The following is a 15537-nucleotide window of genomic DNA, read 5'->3' as shown; positions in this document are numbered from 1 at the left end:
TGAATAGGACTAAGCATAAATGAGAGATCATTGATGTATCGATGAAAACAAAACGGTCTAGGTTGCTCTAGCAGTGATGGAAAAATCAGATGAACAGGAAGCATCCATTGTGACATACACTGAATGACTAGAGGTAAATTATTGCACTGGATGACCAGTTCAAGAAGTTGACCATAAGATGGCAGCTTGGAAAGAAGTCTGCAATGCCAGCTTCAATCACAGGCTTTGGAGATATCAAGAGCAATCACGTGAGATTCTCAATATCTTTTCATGGCATCCAAAGGTGGGAAAAGTTGGTGCTAATACCTGCTGTACAGGGCCACCCCATGCAGTAGCATATTTTGCCGCCCCTTCTCTGTTATTTTTCATATAGTTTATGCCAACTTTGCCGCCCCATGCAAATGCACGTCTTGCACCGTTGGTAGAGCCGGCCCTGCTGCTGTAGAATGAGAATTTTTTTTATTAGCCCCATATCAGAGTAGGTCGAAGAACCTATAAACACATCAATGCCATGTTTGGGGTTCAGGTGAGTACTGAGATAGAACTTTATTGACACATTTTTGAGGAGTTGCAAGTTGTAGTTGATTAGGAATACTTCTGAATGTGAGGGCTGTTCCAGAGAATTGAAATAAATGGAATAAAAGAAGGGGAGGAGGAGCAAGTTCAGTGTGTTTGTAGTTTCATCATAAAGGATGCTATGCAGCTGTTACTCTTGTATTGACAGGTGCAACAGAAAGTGAAGGAATGATGGTTGCCAGTTCAGTGGAGCAATGAACATTGAAGTATCTGTAGAACAGACACTGTGCTGAAACGTTGCATCTGTGAGATAGAGGTGAAGTCAATCTGTAAGATAGGGATCATTATCTGATTTGAATTGCTCTCCTCTGGACAGTGTCAAGCATAAGTTTTAGGTGCACCATCCCAAACATATAATCAGCATTCTAAACATGGGCAGATTTGAGATTTGTATATAGTCAAGAGCTGGTTGGGTGTATGGCATCTTGAACAAAAGAGGGTTCCTATTTTTTATGCTGAAAGCTATTGATGTGATGTTTATGCCAGGACAGACTGGAGGTAAATGTTAGTCCAAGCAGAAAGATCTGATCTTGTCTAGTAGCTGAGGATAAGAACATGTGAGCTGAGATCTTTTTTCTGAGAAAAAAGGCAAGACTGTCTTGGTGCCAGTGAACATGACAAGCTTGTCCTCATCCTATTGAAGGATTAGTATGTAGATCAATGTTTAAAGTACTGGTTATAGATGATTTTGACACTTGGGATACTTGTGCACATCATGGTTTGTCAATTGAATAGGATGAATGGAGAATACTATCATTTGCAAAGCTGCAGATAGGATTAATGGTAATTGAGAGTAAGTCATTTATGTACAGGAGAAAGAGAGTAGGTAATAGGACAGCACTGCATTGGTCGTGAAGCTTGAACAGAGGGGAACCATCAGCCATGATGATGATAATGCAAAATATGGCAATTTGTTTAGCAGGTCTCAGTGCCAGACAGCCATAAGCTCTGGAGATGTTAAGAACACCACCACACATGGCTCAAAAAATTTTGGCTCAAAATTTTTTGAGCCAGCACAAACTTTTGAGCCAGGCAAGTATCTCACTTGTCAAATGTTAGCCTTCGTGTATTCTACCACTGTCGCTAATATAGTCATTTATGTTTCTGGATGTGGTGAGTCGAATTTTAACCCTCTATAATTACCAGTGTCGAAACAGATATATTAACTATATATAGTAGAGTGTTTTATCAGTTTGTGAACATTTTAAAAATTCATGCATTTTATTTTATAAGTGATATAAAATCATTTATTAGTTTTTTTTATTGATAATACGAGTTTTCGCTTCTAACACTTATAATATGAATAAGGCCACATAAATCTGGATTGACCTTTCACACTACCATTGAAACCCGTCAGGTCAATTGGGAAATCAAAAAAATACTGTACATAGAATTTAATACTTATGTATGCAATTGCCACAGGAATATAAACTTAAGAATTATATATATATATATATATATATTTATCTTTCATAAGCTTTTGTCAACTGCATTCAGTTTGTGAAAATAAATTAAGGTGCATAGATACAGCACATTAACAGTGATGATAACTATCATTTATGCACCATGATGAAAAAAAAAAATACTTATTTCATAGTACAGATTTCGGTTTGCTATTACTTAATCAAATGTAAGATGTAAGCGGTGTGTTTTTTTGTACCTCGGTTTCCTATGTATCCATTTGATGTTATATTAATTTTAAGAAGCTAATACTTCACATTCCAAACAAAAGTACACTTCAAACAGCTTTTTTTCTCCATCAGTCAGTTTGTTTTTTTGTATGTGTTATTCTTATTAAACCATGCATACTGATGTGAGATAAACATTAAAAGAAAGCAAAAAAAAAAAAAAAAAAAAGTGCTGTTTATCCTGAAATGATTGCAGTATTCATTTTTCTATTTAAAAGCCTAGAAAAAAAAAAAGGATAATTTCCAACATCATTTGCTTATTAGTAATCAAAAACTATGGCCTTTAAAGGACAAGATCCAGCAAGAACTAAAATAGTAATAGATAACAAGATCTTAGAACAGGTGAATTCATTTAGCTACCTAGGATGTACGATCACATATGAAAATGAAAAAGACATAAATGTAAAAATTGCAAAATATTTAAAAATAACAGGTGTAATTAACTCTATATTTAAACCAAACCTAGTTCAAAAACAAACCAGGCTTAAATTGTATAAAAGTATGCAATACATTAGCCCTACCAGTCTTAATGTATGGAAGCGAAATCTGGACAATAAAACAAAAAGACAAACAAAGATTAACAACAGCAGAAATGAAGTTTATGAGAAAAACTGCAAAGTATACTCTATTTGATCACAAAAGAAACGAAGATATTATGAAAGAATTAAACCAAGAACCAGTAATAGAAAAAATTAAAAAATATAAACATAAATGGATGGAACACGTTCAAAGAATGAAAACAGAAAGATTACCAAAACAAGCCTTAAAGTACAAGCCATTAGGAAAAAAGAAAAACCAGGATGTCCTCTTAAATGATGACTTCTAAGACCGGAACAGGCCATGCTAGGCCTAAATCCTTGATACATATATGATGATGATGATTTGCTTATTGGTATTAAATAATGATACTTATACTTTTATAAAATATATTTCTAAGGCCTTTTAAAGAAATTTTGCTTAATTGTAGAAAAATTGTTAATAAGAATGATTATTATAAATATACCTAATCTTAAATTTTGACAATAAAAATTATGTGCAAGTTACATTTTGTTTTTCTGCAATTGGTTATAATTTTAAGTTTCAATTTTGTAGAACTTTTAACTTGCAAGCACTGAATTTTGAAGTACTGTAGCTACTATAAATTATAAAAAAGTATTTTGGGATGATTTCAGAAGAATCTTTAAATTTAGACAAGTTTTATTCATTTGCTTGTTCACACATTTCAGCAAAACATTAACATATCCAGTTAGTTATGACCTAAGAATGTCAGTAGTATGTGTTTAAAAAAAAAAGAGAGAGAGAGTAGCTTTTGTTTATTACTACTAACAAATATGAATGTTATGGTAGTCATTTTCATATTTCTCTGATGATTTATTACTATTTACCTAATCAGTATAAGGAAAATAGTGAAACACAGTTCTGTCTTTTCTTCTTAATGTGTTCGTATCAGGATGATTGTCACTTTCTTGCCATCACCATAACTATCTGGTGGGGCAAGAGAAAATATTGAGTCCCCTCAGAAATTTCATGTTTGTGTTTTGGCTGGCTTGTGCTATGTATCATGACAGTTTTATGATTGTAACCAAATCTGCATGTGGGGGGGGGGGACTAATATGTTTGTTTTGGGATATATATATATATATATATATAGGGTGGTTCAAAATTCCACCTACAAACTTTGAAGGGAGGTAGAGAACATCAAAATCAACCACATTCACATAAGAAAGCATGACCGGAAGGTACTAACATGGACACAAAGAAATAACACAAGGCAGTAACTAGTGTAAAAAACTTTATTAGGCATAACTGAACAGTTCAATAGTAGTTGGATACATAATATGGTTTCACATCAGGTGCTCAAAGTTACGATCATTAGCAGTGATGCATGCCTGACACTGACGCATTGATTGCCATACATTTTCGAAAATACCAGGAGTTTCCCGGATATTGCCGATGGCGATTCTTGCCACGAGGTCCATGTCAGAGACAACAGGCGTTTCGTACACCATGAGAAAGAAATCAGTGCTCAATAAATCAGGTGAGCACAGGGGGGGGATCATGCGACAGGTTCACCACGCCCAATCCATCGAGTCCCAAAGGACCCGTCCAAATACTGATGGCACAGAAATGCCAAAATGTGCTGGAGCTCTGTCATGTTGGAACCACATCTGCCGACACACCGTCATTGGAACATTGTTCAGTAAATCTGGCAGAACTTCTTCTAGAAAGGTCCGATACTTCTGGGAGTCTAGTCGGGGTGGTAACAGGTATGGGCCGAATAAACAGTCAGCGACGATACCTGCCCATACATTAATAGCGAAGCGTTGTTGTGCAGCATGTGATGCAAATGCACAAACATTTGGTGATGTGGTACACGTCTATTTGGGTACCTTTCGCGATACATTTGTACAGCGGTTTGTCCATTACCATCAGCTAACCCGTAAACGAGGTGCATGTCTGCCATCTCAGTGTTCATAAAATGACGCATGTTCTTCGTACAATGTTGAAAGCTTGAATGAGGAAGTTGCAGTTGCTCACCTGGTGCGGTGCAAAACAGCGCCACCTATCACTTTCGGGTGGCATTTCGGGTCATGCTTTCCTATGTGAATATGGTTGATTTTGATGTTTTCTACCTCCCCCCAAAGTTTGTACGTGGAATTTTGAACTACCCTGTATATATATATTAGAAAACAATACTTAAGAAGAATGCTATATTTTATTGATATATCTGAATTACAAAAAGATATAAATATGTGAACCATCATTAATGAGACATATGAGAAATATAAGGGTGAGAAAGAACAGGTGTGAATAGAAATACTTTCATTACTGGTGAACAAATTATTAATAATATTTGTGATATTATGTGTGTCCTATAAGTTGCTGGGTGGAGCAAATAACATGTGATCCTATAAATTTTAGACATACATGTGTGCATTTATGATGGCATAATTTAAAAAAAAAACATAGGGAGAGGGAAAGCTTCTCTAGTTTCTCTATTCGGCTTTGAAATAATGTCAGATTCAATATCCACTTAATTTGAATAATTGTGCATTGCTGAAGTGAAGCCTTTTGGCTCTCTTATTTCAGTAATTCTTGGTGCCTTTTTTGTGATGTGACACCTTTTTTTTTTGGAAACTCATATGTAAAGCATATGCTCTGCATCACTACAACCTGAGTATTTATGTACACCTGGGTCTGGCTCCCACTGACGAGACCTCAAAAAAGGTCGAAACCAGTCTGGGTAGTGGCATCCCCCTCCCCCCCATAATGTATAACATCATATATGTCTATTAGGTGATGTGTTTTACATTATGGGAAATACTAAGGCCAGAGATCGGAGCTTGCTCCACCTTTACTACGAGTTGCCCCTGTTGTGAAAGATTTGCTTATGCTTGGATCTGCCGAAACTTTTATAGTTTCTGTTTCTATATTTGGCATGAAACTCTTGTAGTTTCTCTATTCAGCTTTGAAATAATGTTGGATTCAATATCCACTTAATTTGAATAAGAGGGCAAGCAATTTGTTTGCAAAGTATAAATAACTAATCAATAATAAAAAGCTACTGTATACATTTGGTTGCTTAGTAAATAACTTGGGGGAGGCTAATCCAATGAGCTAATAATGTTGATAGGGTGATTCATTTAGGCATAGGGGGAATACATGTTGATTGATTAAGCACAAATTATCTTGTAAAATTTGTTGTGCATGTTATATGAATTTGTTTCTATGTTTTGTTTTTATTCACTTGGTTTCCTAAGAATTTTCTTTTGTTTACTGAAGATCATACACATTTTACACTGTAATAGGATACATAAATAATTCCCAATCATTGTTGAAATTATCCACCCTTTTGTGAATCCTACACTCATTACTTTTTTTGTTTGTTTGTTTTGTTACTGGCTCTTCTCTTTTATCAATAATAGATATTTCACATGTGCTAGTATTTTGTTGTAGATCCACCACTTATAATACATAGAAGTATTAATTTTTGTATATGATTCACTGAGTAGATTTGCCCAAATAATAACATTTTAATTTGTATACACTTTATTTATACTAGATGTGTTTTCCAACAGCTGCTTATATCTACAAATTGAAACGAGTGCAGTGATAGTAAGTATCACTAGGCATGTTACGTGCAGTCTCTACATTGTTGTATAAACTCTATATGTGATTATGTGATTGCTGGCATAGGAGAGGCTTAATCTTCAATGTTCCACCTATTAATTAATGATTTCCAAATATTGTGAAGAATCATTCTTTTGTTTCTATTTAGTGTGCTTGTGGAGCAAATGATCTCAGATGAACAACCAGTCAAAGTAATTTTCTTCTAAGTAGCACATGAAGGATGTTTGTAGTGACTGCATGTTACATTCCTAATGATATTTGTGATTAAACTATCATTGCAATCTTTTCAATTTATGGATATTAGTGTCTGTTGGAAAACATTTATTTTTTTGTCAGTTTTTTAAAGCATGGTGAGGAAATACATCTAATAGAAATAAAAAATGTATACAAGTTTAAACCTAGTTAAATATTATTCAAATATTCAGTTTTATTCAGGAATAAATAAATTTTTACATGGGTTGTTTTCGAAGACTGGAATAAATATGTTCCTATGCTGTGAAAATCATTCCAACCTCAATAGACACTGCAGAAGCAAGAAAAACAAGTAGTTTTATTTTATCATGAAATACAGTATAGAGACATTTGCAGTCTTTGAACCGTACTTGCCAACAATTACTGTAATTAGAGACAACTGGAATGACACTTCATAATGAAAAACACTCCCCTCCCACAGACTACATTGCATGCATGCAAGCAAAACAGATTGATTGTATCACTAAACATAGTAGTTCACTAAACACATTTGTCCTAACATCCTCCTTCAAATTTTCAATCATTGGATACAGAAAGCACACAATTTATGTAAAATAAAAAGATGCATATAAGAATATATATACTGAAATCAGTTTTGAATTACATTTGAGATATTCAATATTATCAGGACACTTTGCAAATAATATTTTCCCAAAAAAAGTTGCAACTAGCATGCCATATAAGCTTTGTGAAAGTTAACCACCCAACTAAGTGGCATGCATATGCTAAAGCTGGTTCTTGCTGGCAGTTTACACATGTTCAGACTACCTGGCGTGAACATGTTAAAAAATGTATATGATTTAACTGTCTGCCAGTAAACTTTCCAGAGTAAATATCAGTTAATTAACTGACATAATATTATGTCCCTGAGGTCATGATTGGCACATAATGGAACCTTTACTGTTCTAATATTATAGGTATAGAAACCACAAATGTGAGAAATTATAAGCATATTTACAGAATATCCAGTTCCACCTTCCATGGAGGAGTAGCTAGCATAAACACATTATCACTTGGCTAGTTTCAAAGGATCAAACTAAAGTCAAAGATCTGAAGACGACCATACCATTCTATCATTCTAAATTATTATAAATATCATGTTGTGATATATAAAAAGATTCATTTAAAACTGGATACAGGATTAATTTGGGACAAAAGATGATTGTTTCATAATTAACTGAAATAAAGTTCTTTAGGAACAAAAAAAATCCCCCTTCAGCTAAGGTAGATACAATATTTATGTGATTATGTAAGTATTGTATCTGCTTGTGTTTTGTTACAGTTTTGTGTACCCATTGATGGCCTTTTTTTTTTATGTTAAAACAAACAATACACAACAATATGGAAGTTGCTTTTATTTTGTCCTGCCATTAATAAACTATAATTATAAAAGGACTGGAAATCTAAAAATACAATGTATACAGTTCAGTCTAACATTTGTATTTAAAATTACTGCTATGTTGTAAGGAAATACACATTTCTTGCTTTCAGTAGCACAGGTGAAACTGGGTAGCACTGCTCAGAGATGCAGCTACTGAGAATCCATTAAATTGTTTATCCCTTCATCTATTATTAATAATAGAGAACACAGTTGATATTACTATTCAGTTTAAACATGAGCAGGACTCCACATATGCAAAATCTTACTTGCATTGCAAAAATGGGCTCACCTGAACTGTTTCTATGATATGTCTCGATAGGTCAAGAGGAGTTCCATAAACTGATCACTGGTGCCATACCTGTGTTTTTTAAAGTTAAAGAAGATATTTTAGAAAATTATTATTTTTTATTAAATGAACAATTATTCTATTTTGTACAATCTGCAGCTACTCACCAACCAGCAAAATCTACTCCCCACAGGTGAGCATATCCATCGAGCCCTGAGCAAGCAAATGTGAGTTACAGTTTAAAACTGTAACTGTCTTAAAAACGCTCTTTACTAACATTGAGCATACTTTTTCAGTATTATTTTACAAAGAATCAGATCCAATAAGAAACAATTTTATTGATTTCTCGACTAGTTTCTTGAAAATCTTTGTTTCCCATCATCATCAAAATAATTATGTGAATAAACTAAGAAACGAGAAACTAGAAAACAGGTAATAACAGTTAACATACATAATGAAAATATTTGAACATGATTATGGATACCAAACCTGATGTAAAATCATCCCTTATTTTTTTATTGCACTATAGAGGATGTTTCATCATTACATATGATTTCTTTGAATGCTCTTGAAAAAAAAATTTGTAATCTATGTTGAGCATTTTGGTTTGTTGCCATAGTACTTGATATTTGTTCATTTGTGTGCTGCCTGTCCTGATTTGTGTTTTCTTTTGTTCTCAACATCCTTGAAGTGTTCTGATCAGCCTATCTATCCTGACCTGCCTGCCTGTCCTGTGTAGTGCAATCCAAAAATACAGCCAATCTTGTAGGCATCTGGATTTTTAAGTGACTGATGGGGAGGTTTAGTAAGTTTCAGATTATTAGAGATCTTGTTGATATTGGATAAAGGTAACCTTTATATTTTGTTAATGAAGAATCCTTGCTGTTTTATCTGTGACTGATTGTATATATGGGAGAATCGCTGTTCTCCCATATATCTAAAGTCTTCATTTTCATATTCATCTGATTGTTTTGGAGATTGACATAGGTTGTTCTGTTGTAGCCACTCTTTGATAGGAATTGAACTCTTAGTTCCTTTTATCGATATTAGTGGAAATTCTCTAACCCCTATTGCATAGGGTAGCGTTTCTCAAACTTTTCCTAGGACAGAACACTTCACAAATCCTGAAATTTTAACGGAACAACTTGGTTAGAGTTGAGTATCATCGGTCTCATATTCAGTGTAAAGCAAAGCGCACGCTATCGCCGAAGCAGGCCGTATCGCATTGACCTTGCTTGTGACCACATGTTTTCTAGAATAGATACCTCCGTACTTCACTCGTGCTTGGAGGTGTCGACAACCGTGGGCGGCTGAGTCAAGGATTCCTTGTGCTGGCCTTAATAGCACAATTCACACACAAAGTGAAGCGCCTGATTTTCAAACATGTTTGAACTTGTCACAGCATTTAAAACCATTCCGGACTAGTATTAATTTTGATAATTTTTCACGGAACACTTATTCACTTTCCACAGAACATAGTTTTGGAAACCCTGGTATAGGGAATGAATGGTGCCTATTTTTTTGCACCGGGTGGTGATTTAATGTGGCATGTAGGTAATGTCCAGTTTTGCTGGCTTCATATAGACTGAGAAATTGAGTATGTTCTGTTTAGATACCTGAACAAATGTATCCAAAAATAGCAAAGACCTATTTACCTCTAATTTAACAGTGAATTTAATTCAAGGGTGAAGGTTGTGGAGGTGTATGATGGAATCTTCTAATTGGGTAATAGATGATGGAAATATCGTTGCTATATCTCTGCCAAATTTTAGATTAGTTCCTTGATACTGAAAGGCTTTTTTCATGAATGAGTTTGCCAACAAGGAAGAGCCCATTGCAAATCATTCCTTTTGTTCAAATATTTATCTTTAAACACTGCACTGCAATCAAGTGTTTGTACTTGATTCATTATTTTAAGAGATTCACTCTGTCTGGTGAGAAGAGGTCTTGTAATAGTTGTATGCTTTCTGCTCTTGGTACAGTGGCAAACATATTCACTATGTCCATGCTTGTAAGTATATCACTAGGATCTATTGTAATGTCTTTGATGCTTTCTATGAAGTGTGTTGTACTCTTTATAAAAGAGGATGTTTGGCTGATGTGAGGGATTATCTTGCATCAATAATAGGTCTCAATGGCATGTCCTGTTTGTGCACTTTAAGGACCCCATATATATCCTTGGAACCAGAGGGTGTGTTGACTTATAGAAATATCCCATGGATATTTCCATAATAAGGCCAACAACTTGATAATAAAAAAACATGATGAACTTGTCTGAAGAGACAAAAAAAAAATGTTTTGAGTCAAGACGACAAACAAAACATCAAATATTGTGTCAACAAAGAAAAATGCTCCATAGATTACAAAATTTTCTGAAAAGCTTGCATAGAACCATCCTTCATAGTTACACAGTGATCAGCATTAACTGGAAATAACTACCGTGTTTTTTTTGTTTTATTTTTATGTGACTCCTCCAGGGATTCCAAAGACTCATTGAGGGAGGCCACCTACTCTACAACTCTCTCTCTCCACCACTCCATCCACCAACTACAACGAATCACAACTACACCAATGCCATCTACTGCCCACCACCACTAGAATTTGCACAGACATCCATGCTCATGATGGGATTTAAACCCACAGCCTTTTGGCTGGAGGGCGGATACACTAACCACTTGGCCAACCAGGCCAGCATGTTATAGTCAAACTTCAGTTTAATATAAACCAAAATAATCACTTGATGTTTTGACCTTCATAATCAAGATCATCATCTGGAGTATACACATATATACAAAGAAACCAGCTATATTATAATCTAAATGGTATGCTAAAGTCACAGTAATTTGGTCAACCATTAAAACTACTGGCCTGACCTCTGGTGAAAAAAAAAACTACATCAGAGCTAGAAAGCAACATGCTCACATAAATTAGAACCAAACAATGTAGATGGTGGTCAATAAGAGCTGAGATTATTGCTTAGAGTCCTCAAGTAAAGATTTGCTGGAAAACTTGAAAAGCTTCATCATCATCATCAAATTCTTGATAGATATATATATATATATATATATATATATATATATACCCTCAAGGAGTGTACAGGATATGATGGTACTACATGAAATATTTACGTCATTACTAAATTCCTATGTACAATTTTCTTCCAAATCAGTCTGTTACCTGTCAAGACTCCAATATTATCAGATCTGTCGTCTAAGGCACTTTTTACTGTATCAATCCACCTATATATTGGTCTTCCTCTGGATCTTTTTCCTGCCAACCTGGCAGAGAACACTTGTTTTGCTAATCTTTCCTCTTCCATTCTGTTTTAAGTGATCATACCATCTGAGATTAGCTCTGTTAATGCATTCCTGGATGCTGACAATGTCAACTTCTTTCCTAATATCCTTGTTTTTAATATGATATTGCTATTGATGCCATCTGTTCATGCCCCTAATCTTTCTCATTACTCTCATATCTGTGTTCTCTACTCTTTGGTCAAGTGTTTTACTTCTGACCTAACTCTCAGATCCATAAGTTAAAATTGGTTTGAGCACTGTCTTGTGTGTACAGCTAATTTAGTATTTTGGCTAATTTCTCTCTTATTCCATATAAGTTTATTCAGTTGACTTCCTACCATTCCAGCTTTGTTGATTCTGTTGTCCATTTCCATATTTAATTTACATCTTCACTAAAAATTGTGCCTAAGTAGCTGAAATGTTTTAGTTGTTCTATAGGTTCTCCATTCACAATGCAGTTGATATTTTCAATTCTTCTGCCTATTTTCATTGTCTCTGTCTTTTTAATGCCGACCTTCATACCATAGCTATTACAACAGTTATTCAATTTAGTCAGGGAGTCTTGCAGACTTGTAGTGGATTTATTTAGAAGTATAACATCATCCACATAAAGCAAAGCGCTGAGATTAACATCTCCAAATTTGATAGGTTTAATACCACTTTCCTTCATAATGTGATCGATATAGATAATGAATAACAGAGGGAATAATGTACATCCTTGTCTGACACCAGATTTAACATTAAACCACCTTCCTGTACTTCCTTCAGTTCTAACTGCTGACTTAGAACTCAAATAAAAACCAAGTATTGCTTGATATAATGCCCCATTAACACCATATAACTGTAGTGTTTTGAATAGCTTCTTTCTCTTGGCACCTTGTCATATGCCTTTTTCAGATCTACAAAACATAAATTCAGATCTTTGTTATATTCCCATGATTTCTCAACTATCTGTTGTAAAGTGAAAATCTGATCCTGACAGCCTCTGTTTGGCCTAAATCCAGTTTGTTCTTCACAAGCTTTTCTTCCACAATCCTTCTCAACCGTTTCTCAAGTATACTTGCATATATCTTTCCAGGAACACTCAGTAATGAAGTACCTCTGTAATGCTCATATTCAGTTTTATTTTCCTTTTTATATATGGATACTATGAGAGCTCTACTCCAATCATCTGGAATTCGTCCCTCTGTCCAGGCCTTGTGAACTATGCAGTGCAGCCACTGTAAGACTCTTATACCACCATATTTCAGCATTTCTGGTCGAATATCATCTACTCCTGCTGCCTTTCCACATTTCAAGCCTTTGATGGCTTTTTCTACTTCAAGTATGGATATGTATTCCTGACTGCATGCCTGGTCAGTGTTTTTTACCACTGTGCTGTCATCATGCTTGTTTCATTTAGTACTTGAAAAACATAAGCGGGCTAAATGTGTGCCATCCAAATTCTTCTTTTATGCCATTTTTATGCCACCGTTATTGTTAAGATTAGGGTGGTTGATCAGAATTTCGCAAGCTTCTTTAAATTTGCATTCATACCAGGTTTTTGTATGATGAAAGGAACAGGTACTTTTCCAGTCAGTTTGGTGTAGGGTGTTAAGAACATGATCTGAGAAGTCTGCACTTTCACCAATATAAGGTAAGTTATTTATAGGTGCTCTGGATATGGTGCACCCCAGGGTGGGTTTGGGTGGGTGGGTATAAAACCACCTACATATTCAACTCCTTAAAGTGCTCTTGATTAACAGTCAATAAATACAAAGTTCAGGTGTTGACAACACTACAGGCTGTTACACAGTGAAAATATGATTGGCTAAATAAGTACTGTGCGACAATCAGTGAGTAGTTTTACCAAAAAAAGAAAAGCACCTAAAACTTTCTTTTATTGTAATTTTATGTGCTCAAAACAGACAATTCTTTAGGTATATGCTTGGTACTTTTCACTTGATATATATGTATGTAATGCAAAAATACAAAAATACCTAGCAAATCAAAACATTAACTGCTCTCAAATGAGCAAGGTTTTCTTCTTCCTGCATTTCATGAAAGTACAGTTAAATTGGTAAGGCAATAAAAAGAGGGACAAAGCACCATATTGGTATTATATTACAGTGCAGTTTTGTCTGTGGGGGGGTGTGAAAACCGGACAAATAAGAATACACCTATGCAAATGAATTTTTGATTCTCCTAATGTGTTCAGGAATATATTCATTCCATCTGAATGATTTTTACAACCATTTCAGGTAAATAAGGGGAAAGAAATGAAAATAATGCTTTAGAATAAAGGCATATGTCTAGAAAGTAGATGCAGAAAACAGACTGAAAAGTCACCCAAAAATAGTGAAATTCAATTTTTTGGTACAAAAAATTATTTCAAAAATTATATCAGTGTTAATATGTCACAGATCTTTATTACTTAGACATATATTACTCTTTTTGTATATTTATATTTTATGTAGATACATCTATGTGCTTGTTATTATCAAGTTTTTTACACGAGAGGTTTAAATTGATATCAAGATCTAAACACGAATAAAAGAGAATGGCAGGCAACACACATACACATTTGATTCTAAATATATGTGTCATCTTTTACAACTGGCATCATGAGAGGAGGCATAAATGCATTTTCAGTAGAAGTATTTTTAGGATAATATGATTTATACACAATCTTTGAAAATGGAATATCAGCGAATTTTATTTTCAAATCAAAAGTTTACCATACTAAAAAACATAATAGTATTACTAGGAATGTTATTGCAGTATATGCCGCTCCAATGTAAGTAATGTTTTGCCATCTCTAAATTCAGGGATAAATGTTATTATGGTTGGGATACAATTTATTTTAGCTTTTATAAATATAATAATAAAAAAAACAACAAAACCATGCAAGGGGCTGGGAAAAATCTTCTTGTATGAATATATTGTCATTAGCCAGTCACAAACAAATGACTCAGAATATGATTTTGTTCAGGAGTATTTATATTATATTAATTGCTTTATTAAACTAATTTAAATATCTCAAATAAGAAATAAAAAAAAAAAATTGAAAGGATGTATGTAAAATTATAGGCAAATCAGCCAAGTGAACATATGGTTTACAGACAAAAATGCCATTGTTGGGGGCAGAATATGGCATTGTATGTATATAATGGTAGCTGCATTTGTGTAGTTAGTGTATTAAATAATGGCGACAATAAGTTGCTTGTAATAGAGGATACTCCTCCTCAACGAGTCTTTGGAGGTGTCATGTAATAGTTATTTCCACTTAATTTTTGTAGGTGTTGTTTTTTTTTCTTTCCCTCCAAACTAGCTGCTCTTAGTATCTGTCGTAGTTGATTGGATAGTTACCATGGTGGTGATTGCTACATTTAAGATAAAAAGTATAGATGAAATAAAAAATATTTCACTTCAGTCTTCATGCATTTAAACTTACTGCAATATATACTTTAATTGGAGCACTCATAATATTCTTGTCAGATGTCATCTCCTTCCAGGAGGTTGACTACTATGAGCTTCCACCATGTACAGTTTTGTGCTTCTATATTATTGTACTAATTTTATGTAAATTCTGATTATTATCATATCATATTATTATTTTTTTTTAAATTAGGATTTTACTAACAGTCTGCTGTCTTACTTACACTGTAGTGATGCTTTTAAAATTAATTATTTTATTGCATTTTGTGTTCCATTGTTAACATACTGAGGATGCCTTTGATACTTAGGCAGAAAAAATCTATTAAATTTACTTCCTAAGTTTGAGTTTCTGCTTTAATTTCTACACATTTCTCTATTGATAACTTGAAGTCTCTTATCCAGCAGTAAACTAGTTTCTACAGATATAGCAGATCACAAGAATACAGACTCATGTTATCCTGGTAAGAACATGTTATCTGTGAGATGTGGTGTAAACTATAAAATGAAGAA

The 15537-nt window shown here is 34.1% G+C and overlaps 1 protein-coding gene across 2 annotated transcripts in view; it reads left to right on the top strand.

The window, feature by feature from the left end:
* The window catches only part of LOC150104731 (protein meiotic P26-like), a 298850-nt gene that overhangs the window by 260205 nt on the left and 23108 nt on the right, over nucleotides 1–15537 (top strand). The gene's annotated exons all lie outside the window — the stretch shown is intronic.

This window comes from Typopeltis vanoorti, chromosome 7 (genome assembly GCF_054136105.1).
Source record: "Typopeltis vanoorti isolate ZY-2024b chromosome 7, IOZ_Tvanoo_1.0, whole genome shotgun sequence".
In the NCBI taxonomy this organism is placed as follows: domain Eukaryota; kingdom Metazoa; phylum Arthropoda; class Arachnida; order Uropygi; family Thelyphonidae; genus Typopeltis; species Typopeltis vanoorti.
This window is presented reverse-complemented; position numbering and strand designations above follow the sequence as displayed.